This window comes from Rhyacophila brunnea, unplaced genomic scaffold, assembly GCF_057557595.1.
Source record: "Rhyacophila brunnea isolate RB1 unplaced genomic scaffold, BYU_Rbru_1.0 scaffold_11, whole genome shotgun sequence".
Lineage (NCBI taxonomy): Eukaryota > Metazoa > Arthropoda > Insecta > Trichoptera > Rhyacophilidae > Rhyacophila > Rhyacophila brunnea.
Window position 1 is genome coordinate 44,814,289 of NW_028232763.1, and position 20,435 is coordinate 44,834,723.

The window sequence follows — 20,435 nt, forward strand, 5'->3', positions numbered from 1 at the left end:
TTCTGTTTCACTTTCTCTGTAGGCTACCCAAAACTATCAATCTCTTCAGGTTTTCTGCTCCGAGCCGAACAAAATGTTTGCACAAGCATCATATGAATTAGAATTCAACCGTGAGAACGGTTTGGTCAGTCTAGATTAAAAAAATAGCGAGTTAGAACTTCTTCTACGTGGACGGACCCAATCAAGAGTGCAGTGGCTTTACCACTAAAACAAGCTCTGCATGAGGTTTAATACCAATAGGATTGGCTAATCGGGTCACGGTTATCAGTCATGACGTTTCGATGAAGAATAGTATGTTTAATCACCCTTTGTAGCAGAAATATTTTGAATATTTATTAATATACTAACAATAGTATTGGATTAATTAATTTTTTTATTTACGAATAATTCACAAGATTTAGGAATGTAACATTCTAATTATTGAACATACATAATTTTGAAAACACTTCTGACAAAATATATTATAACCAATAGAAAAAATCTTTTTGAAAAAAGTAAGACACCCCGCATGAATCGAACCTGCATCTCTCGGGTGTTGCGCCCACACACATATACCTAACACTATGCAAAGTTTAACTAATTTTAACTAATGGCTCTTATAGTATTCCCTGAAGCGCTTTCTAAATTGAGCTACTATTAATTGGCTATCGGCTTTTGTCTTTTAAATCAAAGTAGGTACCTATTACTTTAATTTTATTACTAACTGACGTCACGGATCACTCCAAAATATTTTAGTGTTGTACAACACTAAGTGGTATATGTGCGTGGGCGCAAAGAGATGCAAGTTCGATTCCTGCGGGGTGTCTTACTTTTTTCAAAAAGTTTTTTTCTATTGGTTATAATATATTTTCTCAGAAGTCTTTTCAAAATTATGTATGTTCAATAATAATGGAGTATCTGTCTATCTGTCCGTTTGTTCTATTATAACTCAAAAACTACTTGACCAATAATATATTTTGTATCAATAATAAGAGAATCAAAATAACAATATGGGGTGAGGCGCCTGCAGAAAATTGCACGCCTAGAAATCGAACATTTAATAACACGAAACAGTCTATTTCATCATTTTAACTATACATCGGGCTACTTTTTCTTTCCACGTTTCACGTTGGTGAAGTCGTACGCAACCATAATAATTTGTATAAATTAATAAAGGATTTTCCTTTATTATAATGATTGACATTATTTTATTTATATATTTATCATTTTCGCAATTAATAAGTCGGTCTTCATAAAGTTTAAATAAGTAGATATAATGTTTTTGATTTAATTCAAGGAAATATTATAAGCTTCATAAAATTTGGTAAGAACGGGTAGTTGCTGAAAATCCTCTTACGCACTGACAGGACTTAAATATTCATACAGGAAAATGCTCTCACTAAAGTAAATATGGAAAAAAAGTTCCGTACTGCGGTGACATCAAAGTGTCACTAACAAAATATTTCAAAAATCCTAATAGTATAATACCATAATATTTTATTTTTAAATAAATTTGAATAACATAAAAATATTCTCTCATAATATTACATTGACATATATATATATATATATACAGAATAATATATAACATCGCCATCATTATCAATCGAGGTCATCCATCACGAGCTTGGTGAGTTTTAAGGGCGTCCTTGTAGCCGTTTACTGTCATTTGGGCAGTCACGTCCTGTGGGGTTAGGCAGATTGAGCGTCGCTTGGGGGCGGCAGTTACCCGAAGGGCGGCAAACCGTGGAAAATCATTAAGTATATATAGAAATAGCTACATAAACTTAGTAATAACGGAAATATCTTTCCATTAAAAAAATCAGCACACTGGTTGGAAACAAAGTTTTGTGTATTAATAATTACTATAAAAGTTTTATTAGGACTGTATTGTTTTGTCGGGTTCGCGGTGTCTAGTTTACTTCCGTTGTCCTTGGACATCTCATCTTTGATAATCAGAAATGACATGCGCAGATTTGCGAATAACATTTGAATTATAGGTAGGTACGTACATACTTACCTAATTCAAAATTTATCCAAATATGTTTACCAGTCACTCGCGAGTTTTGAAAGTTGTTACGTGTATTTTAAAATGTATCTGCAATGGTGGACTTGCTATAGTTTTTGTCTATTGAAGCAGAGATTGCATTTTGTAGTATTATTATATGTCTTGTTAGTAATGTATCCATACAACACATTTCTTAGATATCATGAAATGATGATAAAAAATGGGGCGACATTTTGGCGCTGCCTAGGGGCGGCATCTTGTCTTGGGACGACTCTGCGTTTGGGTACCACTGCATGACCCGCCGAGTAACATTCTAGCCCATTGCCATTTCATCCAATTAGTAACATCTATCACATCGCGCACTCTATCTCGCTTGTCTCCTTATCCTTTTGTTCCTGTTGTAGTCTTTCCGCGTTATGTCCAATATGCACCCTTTCATGCCACTCATATTTTTTGGATTTTTCTTTAATTAAACGTCCATGTTTCACCTTAATAGGTGAGCACTTGTATTACACATTGGATTGAATAAGAGGTAACTTTTGAAGCGCACAAACGTACTCTCGCCATACATACATACACAAATATACATATTACATATATATATATATATCCTGATTCAATTTAATCTAATCTAATCTAATCCATTCACCTATAAAAATACTGATGATTTTAAATTGTGAACCATATGAAGTGGTTTTATTTGTCGTATTTGATTACAAAGAGCTTAGATGAAGGAAAAATCGTTTCGAAAATATGTTTCTAGAACCGGCATTTCATTATATTTCTATCAGATGCACTTAAACAATTACCTCAAATAGAAATATATAGATAATCCAACAACTAACTATTCAAAGAACATAACTGACAGATAAAAATTACGAAAGGTTGTATAATATGTTATTCTATGTGTAAGAGAGTCACATTTTATTATTAATATGTCAACCCACAAATTATGTGTAACAAGGAGCAGTGTCTGATATATTTGTGCATTGAAAATGATCTTAAAGTGATGTTTTTTTTCTGCAATTGATTTCAGTAATATTATATTTTAATGAAATTACATTCTTGCTTTTGTAGAGCTTAGTGCGGAGGTAATTACTTCCTCTGCCTTAAGATGTTTTCAGTGTATTTCTCCGGGGCCCCTAGAAAATCTGAAGCCCTGTACTGTAGCCTCTTTAGCCTTATAGTAAATCCTGCCCTATGTAGCGATTTTTGTTATTTTAAATTGTAAAATTACCTACCATTTTCTATAATCAATAAAATTGTCGATAATTTATTTCGATTAGACTCACATCTCCCATACCAAAAGTACATACCGTAAAAGAGGAATAACATTTTAAAGATAAAAATATCCGAACGATAGAAAGTAGGTACTAAAATAGACCATTCTATCTACATATAAAGAGTCGTGAAGAACAATGGCGTGTTTGCATGACAATGCAATCGTCGCACTGCTGACTCCTTTAGCCTAGGTATAATTGCTTCATAAAAACTCTTATAATATGTACCTACGTAAAAACTCTGAAAGTATAATAAGCACTTAATGTTATTATCAATTATTGATACAAAATTTTTATCGCAAGAATTCTAAAATAGTACTGTTTTGACTATGCTTAGATACATTATTATACATCCAACATATCAAAAAATGCATGTAATATGGGAGACTTTCACGAAAGATTTATGTGCGCAAAGCACGCATAATTTAAAACGGTTTGATTTTTACAAAACTCATTTGATTATCGCAATGGAAGTGTCGATTTTATTCAACATTATTCCAAAAAATTGGCCTGAAATCTTCATCGATCTATTCTTCGTGGTCGGTGGTTTCCGTAAATAAATCGAAAAACAACATGGTTGTTTTAATCTACTTTTCGATTTTTTACCGCACCGTCTTATAATTATTCCCCTTAAATTTATTATACCTTTGATACAATTGGCTGAAAATTGGAGTAAATTTACAGAAGGTATGTCGCACAAAGTGCACAAGTGAGACCAAAATGTGAGTACAATATAAATTTATATAACGGTTGGTAACATTGGCCGCAGAAGGTAACAAAGGATTACGTCACATTTTGTGGCTTAAAAACCTCTGTGATTGGTACGACTGCGGCTGCACCGAACTGTTTTTAGTAGCAGATGATAAGTCTAATAATAAAGATCACCCTAGTAGTGGCAGATATCGGCACGATTAGAATAAGGTGGTCATCATTTCGTAATGATATGCTTGTCCGTGTTGCAGTATCATTTGTTGGTAATAAAAACTTCGATATAAATTTGTGTAAAAATAAATAATATACATTATTTTCTAAAATCTTTATAGAGTTGTGGTTTACCTACGTTATAGTACCTAATTATTTGTAAGACATACAGCTGTTGAATCGCTGAGACAGTGGTTAGAGCCATGGCCAAAAGTGAAAGCTCGAATCGTTACAAATTTTAAACTTTTAAGACATAAACAATATACCTATTAATAGAATAATAATTCTAAAAATCTCTACTTTTTATCAATAATAATTTATTCACAATAATAAATATTGATACGTTACTATGCCAGGAAGTGGACATATACCTATGGAATCGGAATTTAAATAATACAAACACAAACTTTCCTTTTGAAAACTTTTATTTTAAAAAAAAAGAATGCTTTTACTCGAACGAGTTGTCTTCTATTTCCCGAAAACAAAACGCACGACAACCACCACGCCCGCAAGCTATGTCATCGCAGAGACGAGACAGGGAAACATTCGAGTTGAACCGGACAGGACCGAAACGGCATCGCACTTTACACCAGTTTACACCCAGAGCATTACGAGTCCATAAATTTGAATGCGGCCCCTCGTGCGCTCTCTGGGTTATTCGCGAGACCGACTCTAATAGAATTCCATACTATTTAATGGGTCCCCTGGTATCAAAAATGGCTTTAAAAGATATTCATTTACGGTAAACTTACAAACCTAATTAAATTAGGTACTTTTTTATAACAAGCAATACACAATATTTTAGAGTGCTACATTATTAATTATTGAACATACAAAATTCAGAGATATATATTATAAGAAATCATCGCGAGATTAGCAATAATTTCGTTAATCGGTAAAATTCATACTATGGATGCATATTATGCGAGTCCCATTTGGTTCAATTTTGTTTAGTATATTTCTAAAATATATATTTTCTAAGTTGTCCTAAATTATCTAATGATAGTTTTGAATTGAGTCCACGTAATTATTAAATTAATAGCTTACCAAAATTTAATAACGTTGTTTTGATCAAGAAATCACGAAAATAATTTATTATCATGAAATAAATTTAATTTATACAATATAATGTACTAACATAACCTTCTTGATGAAGCATTTCTTTTATTCAACGAATAATTCACAATATTTTTGAGAATGTAACATTCCATATGTTGAACATACATAAGTTGAATACATCTCAGATATATGCCCACTTAGGTATGACCTACTAGTTTAAATTGTCAAAATTAGATAAAAGGCTCGTAGGATAATTGGTTAATGCACAGTTGACGCGATACCAGTGGTTATACGGGTTCAAATCCCGTCTAGAATCGTATTTTTTCTAGTGGGTATATATCTGAGGTGTTTTCAAGTTATAACCTTTTTGGTTTATGCTCTGGATCTAAACACATTTTTTTTAAATACTACCTATTGACAAATTTAAAAAAAAAAAGCTTTTAGGGCTAAAAATTGTCTTCTTAGTACCTACATAATAAATATTATGACGAGCATTTATCTAATAAGCATTTCATTGATCTGACAATAAAATCATTTCACTTATTTCGAATGTTGTTTAAAGTATATTTAAAATATGTTTTCATTTTTTCGGTATTTACCTCTGAATCAAATACTTCCTAACATATCATACTTTATGATACTTTGTAATAATATGTCATGATGAATTTTGATCGCACATTCATGTGTCAGACGCGAGAGTGGAAGCAGACAAATTGCCATTTGACTACCGTAAGCGCTATGTATTACTATATTATATTATTATTAATTGTGAATAACTACTAACAATAATTTCTCATTTAAAAATCTGTTTCGTTAGGCGGCCATGACCTAGACCGTATAATAGAACTACCGAATACAAAACGTATTATCCACCAGAAACAATATAATACTGGTTTATAAAAATAGACAGTTAACAAAATAAAAGAAATTATAAAAATAGCCTCTATAGTGATTGTACGCAACGAAAATAGTTTCTCCTAATTTTATTTGTCAATAATATAATTAGTAAGTAACAAGAAATTCTTTAATAGAATTTTACCGTACTTTAACTCCACGTGGTTAGGTACGAAAACAGATTATAGATAATCAATCACCAATGATTTGCTTTACCCCATCTTCACCCGCCATGTATATGCAGCCGCAATTTGTGCACGGCCACCTTCTAAGATAAACGTGTGAGAATTAAAAGATTTTAGTGCTACACTTCCTTGTCCCGAAACGAAGCTGCACGGGACTGATGTAGCAACCATGCACCGTGGTGCTTAAAGAAAGAGTTTTAGAAAATAAAAAGATTCTTGACTTGCTCTGACATGGAGTGTCCTCTGTACTCGTGTACTGAAACTATGCTGAAACAGAAGAGTCAGGAGTTGAAATTAATGAGGGATCGGAATTATTCAGTCCTCCATATGACGCAACAAATTTTTCAAATGACTCAAAATTATTAGCCTTGGCTAATATCAAGCCAGCGTCGCTAATCGGTTCGTGTGTGGACGGACCCTGGCAAAGACAAATGCAACCCAATGGACACTAAATTGCTACAAGGCCGACCTAAATTCCGCTGAACAGAAAAACTTTTAAACCTTGGTGTTGGCACATATTGTGAGCAACGAGTTTTAATAAACGAAAAGACTAGAAGAAGGTAGGGGAGGCCTTCATCTAGCAATGGATTGATGACGATGATGATAAATAATTACTATTATTTAAAGCAGTTGACATACCCAATTGTTATACATCACAAATTTGTCAAAAGGATTTTTTTTCTTACTTGGAACACAATATAATACGAGTATGTAGGTATATAGCTACGTGCGAGCTTTATAGTATGAGTACTGGAATCTCGTACATTTGAGTTAGGAATTCAGTGTATACTATTTATATCGGATCTCCATAGCCTATCTCCACCCTTAGTCACTGGTAGGGGTAGAAAATAAACTATATGATGTGATAAAGGGATAGTCATTAAAATTTCAAGATATATCTAGTTGAGAGGATGGGAATTGGGTGGGATTTCTTAGTGGAAAAACTGTGAAGAATGGGGTGCGATTGAGGGATATAGTATTGTTTATTGATATGGTGTTGCTGCTAATATTTTTATATGTGAATTTAAAAATAATATTTTTAATCTTAATTTATTTATGAGATAAAGGATTTCAAAATTACTATCTTTATTAAAAAGATGATCATTTTTTATTATATGGTTTGCTTTTTTTAGATATCTAATAATAATGTCCATTAAACCTTCATATTGAATAATCGCTTGGTTTCTCAGCTAATGACAATAATTATCGCCACTACTATATAAACGTTTGTGGGCGGGTTTACGAAATAAATAATTCCATACAACTTTTCAATTATACTGCAATTACTATTATTATCCGAGTATAAATACGTTTTAGTAAGTATATAAAACCGCTTTCGGTTAAGTGAGCTTACTAAAATAATTTACTATAATATTTAGATGGCAAATTTTTACGTAAAGACTCGCCGGATGCATTGTTTTCCCAAGAGTGCATTTTGCAAAAATGTTTGTATTCAAATACTTGGCGATGCGATACAATAGAAGTTCTGTACATTGCGCGCACCTACATGCATTCTTTATAGATGATTCACTTTTTAATATAATCAATAATTATTCTGCTTGAGGTGTGTTTAAAATCAGGTTCAAACATGAAAAAAATATGTTTTTATTTATTAATTTAAAAAAAACAGTATTATAAGATTGTTAATTAAAGAAAAATAGAAACGGTTCATGGAAATAGATGAACAAGATAAAATTACTCGCTCGACCCAATGAGCAAATATACTTGCCAAAGGATTAGTTCACTTCAGGTGTATAACGCATTTGACAACTAGATAACCACACTTGGCACTAGAAACAGATCTCAATAGTCTAAGACTGTAAGGTGCTTAGTCTCATAATAGAGGACCTTTATGATCAAAAGGGCTAGCGCTAATCAGACTTAGCTGAAGCTGAGAGATTGTAGTTTGAATAGATTGAGTGAATATTACAAAGTGAACCTAGGGTTAAATCCTTGCGACTCTCAGGCAAGTGGGCAGCGCCAACTGTAGATATTTTTCAAAGTCATGGCCGCTATAGTATGCCCAGATACATTGGTAAAAGTGCCATGATACATTACAGAGAGTATATTATATAAATAGTAAACAAAGAACAAACAGTTGACAAAAACAGATGTACTAATAATAAAAAATATGCAACATAATATAAAAGATCTAAAGTAACCTCTGAAGCAGCTGTAAAGTTTAATTGATAAAAATTACGATTAATCTAACCGTTTTAATCGTTTTATGATTTTTTTAAATACAATACATCCACAAAAAAATATTAATTTGAGAAATATATATAATAACTTGTCCGTCCTGCAATGGAAGGGTGTGACATATGAATACCGCATAATAATAATATATCACACAAGCGGTAACGTGTCGGCTTATAATACCGTGGGTTCCGGGTCTGGAAAATTCCTGTATTGCTTTTAAATGTGTGTTTGGACCTAATAGGTTGAACAAGTGCCTAACATCCATTTCTCGTAAAAAAAAAATCTGCTAATACAACCTCCAGTCTGTGGAGACCCATACGATCGAACATGGTGATGTAATGCAATACTATCCTAGCTGGCCGGAACATCTCATCACCGTTAATGAAAAATAAAATTGATTTAGTAAAAATATTATGTTTGGTTTTTAATATTACATAAAAGTGGAAGAATAATATATAAGTATAATATTATATTAAAAAGTTATCTGTAAATAAATTAATAACGTTTACCTTGCTAACTTCACAAGCATTTTTGTTAGATGGCAATTCTTAAATCTATACTGGCCAAAAAACTGAATAAAAAGTATAATAAAAAAATAATATAGGTACTCCTTGCTCGCGATATAACAGAGGTCACTAAGTAGATGAAATGGAAATGAGCTGACATGTCGTTCGGTGCGTGGACAACCGCTGGACAAATACCGTCATACAGTGGTACCCAAGGAGCACTAAATCCCCATAGGGATACCCTAAAACCTGCTGAATAGACTAAATGATAACGTTCGGTGGATATACGTGACAGCGAAAACACTAGGGCCCGAGATGACGAGCTAGGAAAGGCTTTCATCCAGCAGTGGATCAACCCCGGCCGTTGATGAAATATACTCTTTACACGTTTAATATAATAGACGGATTGTAATCGATCCCAAAAAGTGTACTATCTTCTAAACATATTAAACTTTAATTTGTAATACACTTAAATAATAACATTTAATAAATGAAATTAAAGATAGTTACCATTAAAGTAGTCTGCGAAAAACTAGTTATTTACTTACATATTATAATGTAACCATCATATTTGTTGAGTTTAGTTATACGTGTTGTCGTGTGTGGTTGTGGATCAGCAGCGACTCGCGAAATAGGCGACAGCTTGCGTGCAAAACTGCGACATGAATATTGTTTGCGAGTAGTCGCAACACCGGATGCGAAATCTCTGGAATATTATGTAGGCACCCGGGTATTTCCCGCGTCGTCGATATGAATATTACATTATCGGCAAAGCATGTTATATTGCACACTCAAATAAATAGTATTCAAAAGTAAAATATTAAAGCATTTTAATATTATTTTATGCAATCCATATCGACAATTTGGTAACACGGTTTATCTACAACAATAACTATTATTTTTTAAGCACGTCATTATGAGTGGCTATTTTTCTTTTACATAAAATTTTGCATGAAACCATCACAGTTAATTCTTGTTCGGAAGTTACATTGTAGTGACCTTCCAAAGATTTTATAAAATATTTTTCATAAAAGATATTTAATAGACTAATGCCATCCTTAGTAATTTTATGTAATAAACGTAACGTTTTATAGTAAAATATATTCTGTAATTTCCTTTATTTTGTTAACTGTCAATTCATGGTGGAACTGCATTGTATTGTTGTTTTTATTTAATAAAACGCAATTTTTTTTATAGTACTTATTCCACTTTTAATTAATATATTAGGACCGGTTTCGTCCGCTTCAGTGGGACATTTTCGACAGTCGAAAATGTCCCACTGAAGCGGACGAAACCGGTCCTAATATATTAATTAAAAGTGGAATAAGTACTATAAAAAAAATTGCGTTTTATTAAATAAAAACAACAATATTCTGTAATACTTTGTACTATTTTGAACAGAACCCAACCTGCAGACCATAGATAATAGACAACATTCTTATGGAAAATACATAGTACCAACCGTTAAAAACAAAAAAACGTGATTTTGACATGACAGTCGAAAAGTGTATGCATGTAGAAGATGATAAAAACGTTCATTGAGTCATGCAGGTGTCGATGCAGTGCATTTCAATCTTAGGTGACCTCATTGTTGCTCTGATGATTTCGGCAGAATTTGCCAACTGACAGTGTTCGTTTAAAGGTTCAAAATGTGCTACGGGATTAGAGCATCAGTCTGATAATATTTTAAACACCAAGAAAAACGACATAACACATTTTTTCCCGTAGCGGCAGCTTACTGTGACGTCACGTGATAGTCAGCGACATGCACCATAATATAATTCGCGCTTAATAGTCCATGTTTCGCACGCATATGTTAGCGTTAGTGGCACTCATTGGTTGAACACTTTACCCCTAAGACTCGATGGGAGGTCACAGAACAGACTATTCAGGCGCCCTAATTCAATCCATACCAAATTGGCATATATTATATATTATATAATATTATGGGGCATCGTGATAAAAAATCCACCCTTATCTCGCTAGTCGACGAATGTAAAATCCATTACCCATAAAATTTTCCGTTCTAACATGTAGTACAGTTTTTATATATAATATAAAATAAGACTTCAGATAGATGAAACGAGTTCTGCGTGATATTTTTATATTTGTGCTACCTTTTAGAAACTGTTGCCTTCACAAGCCAAGTTGGTAGATAATGGATAGATGATAACTTATTTACCAAAGTCTAGAAAGAATTATAAAATATATAAGACATTTTATTCACTTATTTCGTCGTGTTTCAAATTATAAAATACGTGTTTTCTTAAAAAATAGTTTATGCCATACTAATTTAATAATATAATATATAATGGGGAAACTTGGGTGAAACACAAAAAAACACTAGGTTTTAAGACACTAGAACATGAGGTTTCCTGCACATTGTTTTTGAGCGTATCCAGAAAAAGGATAATTTTTCAAATTGAATTTATATGCACCCGTCAATTATTATATTATGATATGTGATCGAAGCCATAACCACATTTATCAGACACCAATAGCGTGAACCGTGCAGCGGTTGGTCAATCAATGCGTTTCCAAGAGACACAGTGTTGCGATGTGTGTGTAGTAAATAAAGAAAATAGGAATCATCTAAAATAAAATCTTATGGTTCCTTCGTTACTTAACTTTAAATTAATTTTAATTCGAGAACGGATCTAATATTAAATTTAACGATATTCAAATACTGAATGTCTGAGTTTTTAAGAGATTATGTAGGTACATATCTATTTTTAAAGATTGAAGTAATGGTAAAAAAATTGAGTGAACATTTTATAGAGTTTATATTATTATATGTAAATTAAATAGGATTATTTATTTTTGTTAATTCTTCATGCTCCTCTCTCTCTCATGGAAACTATTTGTTAAATTAAGCCTTAGTAAACTCAGTCAAAGCACACTTGCGTGCGTGGCGAACAGTCTTGAGCATCTGCTCCTGAGACATTCCCAGGCGTAAATAACTGGTGATACTTCACATCCAAATGTAAGTCCTTATGATAGGCTTGATTAAGACCGAGTGTCGTGTGGGGTAGGTAGTAGACGTATTTTTCTACGATTATTTTTGCTTAGAAATTTGATTTCATTGTTTATTTTTTCTTCGAAGTTATTCTTTGGTTTTTATTTAATTTTATTATAACTTGATTTATCTATTATTTTTCTTTTGAATATTTTCTTAAGTTTTGTGCACTCTCAGTATATTATGAAAAACCACAAAACAGTTCAAGAGACTTTAGTTATTTCGGCAATATAATTATTTGACTGTACAAATAAATAATAATTAAATAAAATTATAGAAACTTTCATTTGAAAGTTCTTGGTATTGACAGAATTAATTGAAGTTGGAAAGACCATAGTCCGTGTTAAAAGATTTTCAGCATTTTGTGAACTATAAACCATTATTAACTAAAACATTCGTTTTAACCGTAAAACAGCATTTTTTGACAATTCAGCAATAAACTCGTTTGCAGTTAAAAGCTATCCAGTGCATACGAAATTCAAATTAATGGAATATTTTCTACTAGCTTCTGAATTCGTAACATAGCGACAGAATGAAAATATTTCTAATAATAAACTTCAACACTGTAGATATATTTCTGACGAACAAAAATAATAGTTTTAGCGCATATCGGCACGGATATTGGCTGTCTATAAAGTCGCGAATGATTCTTAAAACGCCGCGGCAAATGCAAAAATATATTATTAATGTAAGATTTTAAGCATTGGTACTATGTTTCGTATATTTTAATAACTATGTTTGATATACTAAATCTATACTAAACCTCATTTGTATCGTAAGTTGAATATTTATTGTAACGATATATTTGATATATTTGACCATAGAGCTTAAGAAATAACACCTGTACACGTGCATGGATTTACTGACAGCAATAGTGTGTATTTTAAGCTATCGTGACAGTAACTGTTTACACGTAAAAGTGCTGACTGTCTCTCCAATCACATTCTTCAAGAGTAAGCGAGACGCGATGTTGTCATTTTATGGTACTATTTGACAGGTAGTGAAAATTGTTTAACCTCAAAATGAGTATAGTTCGTTTTTTTTCCGGCAGGTTTGCCACTATCGGTCTACTGCGCAGGCGCAGGTCGAAAAAATTTCTACTGTCGTATGAAAATTTAGAAGTAAATTCACCTGTAAATGGGGTATAATGCTTATGAAATTACGCTATAAACTACAAAGTATACGATCAATCAAATGAAAAAAAAATATAGTATTGCCGTCATTTTTCTATTAATATAATCTCAGCAATTTAATTCCTAAACAGATGTAACAGATAAGTAATATTATATCTTTTTATATTTTTTGCAATATTTCTGCACAAACATTATATTCACAGAAATATATAATATCTTCATTTCCAAAGACTCATACAATGATTTATTAACTGACTTTTCAATGCAAAAAAGTGTCTCAGATTCCTGTGTTTTTTGCATTTCACTGTAGTTATTGTATTTATTAATAATTGTAATTTATAATTAATTGTACTAGTGAGACATGTGTCTGAAGTTTGAATATTGTATTGTCTTGATGAATAACATAAAGTATACTGATTACTCAATAACTAAGATCTGATTTATCACTTTGCATTCACATCATAATAAAAGCTCTCTTTCGAATTTCGACCGACCCTCCTGCCCATCTATCTCACTTCACAGCAATAACAATAATTATCATAATATTCTATAACTGAAATTAAAAATAAGTGTGATGCACATTCTAATCAAAACACGTACATACTTATTATATTAAATAAATAGTTAAATGCGATAATATTATATTTTATAAAATATCAGATTGGTGTATATTTTTTTAATAATTGACAAGGTTATTTATAATTGAAATTATACTACAATAAAAGTTATTTGGTTGTTTTTGTGTATATATAAATGGCGAAGTGTGGAAGTAGGCTGTTAAGATCCGACATAAATAGTGCACACTAAACTTTGCCACTCAAGAGTTTTTGTTTTCATTGAACTAAGACTACAATATATAGATAGAATTTGTTAATTTCTAAAATTCAATAAAACTATAAAATAATGGTGAAAAAATATTCTTTTACCTATAAAACATCTAAAATTATATTATTAAACTATACATTATTTTAGATATTTTATAGTGATAGAAGAATATTTTTTATCGATTGTGGTTTGGTGTAGCAAGGTTTAATGAATTATAAAAAAACTAACCAACACCACCTGTAATATGTATTCTTAATTCAACAAAAACAAATAAATATGACTGACTAAGTATGCATTATTTATGTCAAACCTTAATACCCTTCATACACTCCTCGTCAATGGTATATATTATTATACATAGTTATAATATAAGTATTGAGCTTTTGCCAAGACAATAGATTGAATAACTAAATAAAACAAAATTACATACAATCTCTGTTATTTTGCTAACAATTGGTATATTTTTTATTAACAAGTTTGTTTGAATAGAAATACTAATGATATATTTTATTGTTCCGTTTCTCCTATTCTATTCGTTTATCATTTTTTTTCAGACGCCTTGATAAAAAAACTAAAGAAAATCTTGGCAATGTTCGTTGTGCGAGTCAACAACCTCATCCATCTTTTCATAAGAAGGGTCAGGGATATTATTTTTTTCTGCTCATATGAACGCTTTTTGTCCATATTTGTTAGAATGCCAGTTTTTGTAACGTCGTCTTTTTATACTTGGTTTTTGTTACTTTCAGAGATAAATATTTCCTAAATTCGCAAAATATGTTTTCATCACCTACTATTAATTATTAATCATGGAACAGCAGTTTACCGGCATGCCCGTCTATTAACTAAACTATGTAAGTGTCACGTTTGCCGACGTGTTTCTCCAGTACAATTTTTTTTCTGTTTGTCCAATACGAATCTTGTAATCGATTTTTAACTAGCTTTCCGACTAGCTAGACATTTGAAATTTTTAGGATATGTCAGAACACGATGACAATGCATTCTTTTAAGTCATTTTTAAGCAGAATTGAATTCATTTTCAGTTAATTCTGTTTTGTATGGAAAGTTATTTTGTTCGGAAAAAATTCGTAAAAAGTACAACACTATTATTGGTTGCTAAGGGAGTCCTAGCAACTAAATAATTAATATATACGTGCGTTGGCCTATCTATCCGCATGGCCAAGGTGGGATACACGTACATACCTGTATGGCTGTGGCTTATCAGACTTTGAGCTTCGAGAAGTTGTCTCCGGTGATTCATAGAGATACATTGGTACGACCACGTTGCAAATACTCTAGTTGAAACGTCGACGATTGAAGTAGTCATGAAGAGACTCTTCACGTGGCTTAGACATGCGTTCTATGTCATCAGAGAGTGCCATATTTCGTACCGTTATGGCACAGCTTCAAGAATTTCATCACAGCAGTCGATATTCCATCACCGGGCAGCGGTGCTACAAAAGCGATCTACGCGCTGCTAGTATAAGCTCATATAACGGGAGACGCTAGATGTGTCTATGGACCGATAGAAATGGCGCGAAATTCTTGTCCTGTATTCGATGATCCAGTATTAAACAGTAACAACTCAAAAAACGTAGTTTTGAGATAATCATGTTTTAATATTTTACAATACACAAGATTTGACAAGTTTTAAAAGGAAACATGTCAGAATTTATCTATTTTAAATTGAAACGTATGGTCAATCGCCAGTTTTAAATGGAAACAATTTGAAATGGATCTGTACAAAACTGGTTTTGTTTGAAAGTTAGTAAAATTTAATATGGGTTTTTTGGCTCTCAAGGTATTTAATTTTTTTTTTCAAATTGTTTCTGTACAAAACCGACAAGAGCTCGTTTTAACGAGTATTTTGATACCAATATCGCGAAATGTTGAATTTTTGACTTGTTACCGTTCAATACCTAGTCATAGAATATATTTAGGCACCACATGGTGAAATAACTAATTAATTAAGTAACTAACGTAGAATATTGAATTATTGAAATTCCACAATTAAAATTGAATACAAATAATTCGGATACCACCTCAACGACATACATTGGATATTAAAAAAAAACTACTAACTCGACTTGAACCATCCAATCCGGAAACAACACAATATGAGGCGTTATTGTCATAATTCGCATGAGCATATATTATTATGTAAGATGATCAGATGCCAACCAGTATATTATAATCCTCGTAATCAGATACTCATACAAAAAATAGACGAAAGATAATAAAAGAAGAGTACAAAAACATGAAATGTGTAGGGATACCTACTGTTCATTCAGTAATAACAACAAATAAGACAACCCTATCTAATAAAGTTTTCTAAAAACCATTCAATATAGATCAGTATGATGACAATCGGTTAACAAATTTCAAGTCACCCAGTGATACTAAAAAATGTACAAAATGATTGACACAATAGTTATGTATATTCTGCGAAAATTCGTGGCAGCATAATTCACACGACCGAGAGTAATGGAAGCAGCTTATTGAAACATCTTAGATTATAATATATTTATTCTTCATCGTTATTTATCATTTTTTTCTATAATTATAGCATAAAGAACGTCATGTCGTCGCTATAGGATTTGTTTCCCGAATAGACCAAATGTCAATTTTACAGGAGATGAAAAACAAATTTCATTGTCGTATATTTAAATATCAGTAGATGTATCGATCATTCTTTCTACACTGTATGATTGCAACATTATCTAAGAATAGATTCCAAGAATAATATACTGGTATAAATCATTAAATGCACAGAAAATGCATTTTATTTACAAGTACTCACTGTGGATATTCGGGAAATTTGTAGCGCTCTCTCAGAATAGTGGATATTCGGGACAAAACATGGACGTTCGGGATTTAAGACCGGAGCGTATTGCTGCACGGCCCACGGATTACTGAGTGGTCAAAAAGTACGCGCCTCAAATGTTATATTTATTAACACGATAATTGTCAATAATTACTTCCACTATTTAAATACGTAATGATCGTAATTACCCAAGTTCGTATGTAATAATAACATGCGGCAATCGCTTTTTCGGTTTTTTTCGGATTAAGTAATAAAATAGTTTTTAAGTAATTAACTATTTTTTTATTGAACGAATAATTCACAAGATTTAAAAATGTACCATTCTAATAATTGAACATACATAATTTTTAAAATCACTTCTGAGAAAATATATTATAACCAATAGAAAAAATCTTTTTGAAAAAAGTTAGACACCCGGCAGGAATCGACCCTGCATCTCCTGGGTTTACGCCCCAGTCCACGAATTATCTACTATGCTACGAGGTGACATACTTATGACGACAAACTTTAATTATTGGCCTTTTAATACCTGCTCATCAGCATTCTTCAAAATCAAGCGACTATCGGCGATCGGTTTTTGTTTATAAAATAAAAGTAGGTATCTACTACTTCAATTACTAACTGACGTCACGGATTTCTCCAATATTATATGATGGTACTTACTCGTACTTGCTAACAATTTTATATTAATACTTTTTCCAAAAAAAAAATAATCTATGTATATATATATATGTATCTATATTATTATATATATATATATTTCTATAATTAACAATTAAACTTATTAAAAACCACCAAATAAATATTATATATTTACTATTGTAAGGAATAACAACACAAAATAATAGCACGTATAAATTAATTACCATTGGCTGCTAATATTAGATAGGTACCAATATCCTAAGTATATAATATTCACCAAATAAATAGTTACTAACATACATATTAAATTAAATTAACTATCAGCGCATTCAAAAATAAATAATAGCGTCGCCTTTATTTTCATAGAAATACCTAGATTAAAAGTAAAATAAAGACAAATAATGTTTGATTAATAATAATTTGAAATAATAATTATTTTTTACGTCATAGTAGTTGGCGGGTCACACTGTAGAATTCATATAACCGTTGGGTTTTTGTGTCATTTATCAAAACAAAATGCAGTTATTTAGGTTAAAATACTCACTTCCATATCTCAACTCTAAGTTCAGGGCGAACTGGTGATGTATCAGCTATGAATGATCTCTTCAAATTTGATGAATTCACTATTAAAACAATAGTAACTTTAAAGACAATATCAATAAGACGAAATTTGAAAGAGGACTACGGAAGGCCGAAAATATGATAGTGGGCGTGATTGTTTTAGAGCTAGACAGCGTGAATGTGGGAGCGAGATGCACGGCGTCAGCGCGGTTTGATTGGCTAAAGTCATATTCGGGAAATAAAAACTCAGCCAGAAATCTACTTCGACCGAAATTAACTTGGATATTCAGGTACGAATAGTTGGACATTCGGGAGAATACCACGGAGTAATTGTAACTTAACATGGCGTATTCGGGTTTTTTAAAAAAATATCTCTGTTCCTAGATAAAAATATATTGTTTTTATAAATAATTTCGGTAGATTGAACTGCATTAAAATGTCGATTTCGACAAAAATGGATATTCGGGAAACAAATCCTATAGCGACGATGTGTAACGTTACTTAACATAACAATTGCCGGCCACAGACGGACAGTTCTCGTAACAGGTTGAACATGCCAGTTAATAACCATACAGTTATCTTTGGTAGATAATCTGCTGCGCCCATAGACGGACACTTTTCGACCTTTCAGATGTGTGCCATGTTCAAACTGCCAGCGACCTCCCACTCCCGTGTTTTTGTAAAACTGTTGGAATTTCAACTCACCGAAAGTTTTCGGGTGACGTTAGCTAGCTGTGTCGTAAAGTAGGAGTAGCTGGCGCAATTTGGCGGCAAATTTTGACAGTTCTGTCATAATCTTCTAAGTTCGTTCGATAAGAAGTATATTATTTTTGTTGCGTATGCTTTTGCTACTCATATTATATAATTACGAATATTGTAAAGTGTCAACTAGGTACCGCAAACAATATTTATTGTGTTGTTAATATGTCTGTACCAAATTAATATAGTATATTATTCAAAACCAATAAGTAAATTGTTTTGGTGATTGAATAAAACATATTACATACATTTAATGTATATAACCCTGATTTAAATAAAACAATACGTATGTATTTTATCTAATTAAATTTTATTAAAACAACAATTAGTATACTATGAATAATTTATTCAAAATAAAAGAATCTGGACATATATTTACACAAACAATAAATTGTAATCATAATAAATCTAACAAAGTAAAAATATTCGTAGATCAATCGTTCGTTCAAGTATACCCTACCTAAAACTAATTTAACACATGGTACCCCTGTGTATGATCTCGGCGAACATAACCTCCATAGTTTTTGACACTTGATCTGCCACAGACAATAACTGTACGTATATGGGCACGTCTGTTGACAGTTCGACAGATTTAAATGGGGTAGCTAAACTGATCTGTGGTGTGTCCACTAACGTACAGTTATTGAACAGTTATTGTCTGTGCCATGTTCAAACTGCTACGAGAACTGTCCGTCTATGGGGGCCTAATATAACGGACAGTGGCGCACCCAGGGGGTGGGCCAGGGGGCCCTGGCACCCCCCAAAATTAAAATTATCAGAATGTAATTCACCAGCACATTTATAGAAAAATTTCTTAGATTTTAATTTCTAACACAAAAATCTCGAAAATGTCGGGGTTTTTTAGAAACCCAATCCCTAATGGAACTGTCAAAAAATTCTCGTTGTCCACTCGAATTCCGGACTGGTGTACACCGAGGACAATAGACAAAAGACCGATAAACGAGAAATTAGGCTGTATTGTGTTGAAGAGGTTTGTGTATGCAATAATACTTTTTTTTGTCCATTGTCAATTAATATTTTGGAACCTCAATATTAAAAAATCGACAATAAAAATTCGGCGAAAAGAACGACTAAAACCACCACAGTCGGCGGTGGTGTAAATCAAAAGAACATTTTTTTCGGTGGAATTTGGCATACATATTGTAGCTCTTGAGTCTAGACCAGTGCTTCTCAAACTTTTTCATACCACGGGCCCCCGAAATCAGAAAATAAAAATTCAAAGCTCACCTCCCCAAAAATTTTAGTCTTTAGTGACCAACAGTCAGTGGCGCACTCAGGGGGGGGAGGGGCAAGGGGCCCTGGCACCCCCATTTTAAAACATTTTATGCTTTTACCAAACTTTAACAAACCCCCGTTTTAAACATTGAAATTGAAAGCCAATAAACTATACCTTTGGGCTTAGACAAATAAAAATTTCTTAGATTTTAATTTCCAACACAAAATTTCGAAATACTAATGTCGGGTTTTTTTAGAAACCCAATCCCTAATGGAACTGTCAAAAAATTCTCCGTGTCCACCCGAATTCCGTAGTGGTATAGGTCATAGCTTGGGAGGGCTGACAGGGCTCTAGCCTGGGGGCCCGGGTTATGGGGGGCCCGGCGTGTCGGGTTGACCAGATAAGTGAGA

The 20,435-nt window shown here is 32.3% G+C and overlaps 1 protein-coding gene across 1 annotated transcript in view; it reads right to left on the reverse strand.

Annotated features, from left to right (window-relative positions):
• The window catches only part of LKRSDH (lysine ketoglutarate reductase/saccharopine dehydrogenase), a 316,693-nt gene that overhangs the window by 178,271 nt on the left and 117,987 nt on the right, over nucleotides 1-20,435 (reverse strand). The window lies entirely within an intron of this gene.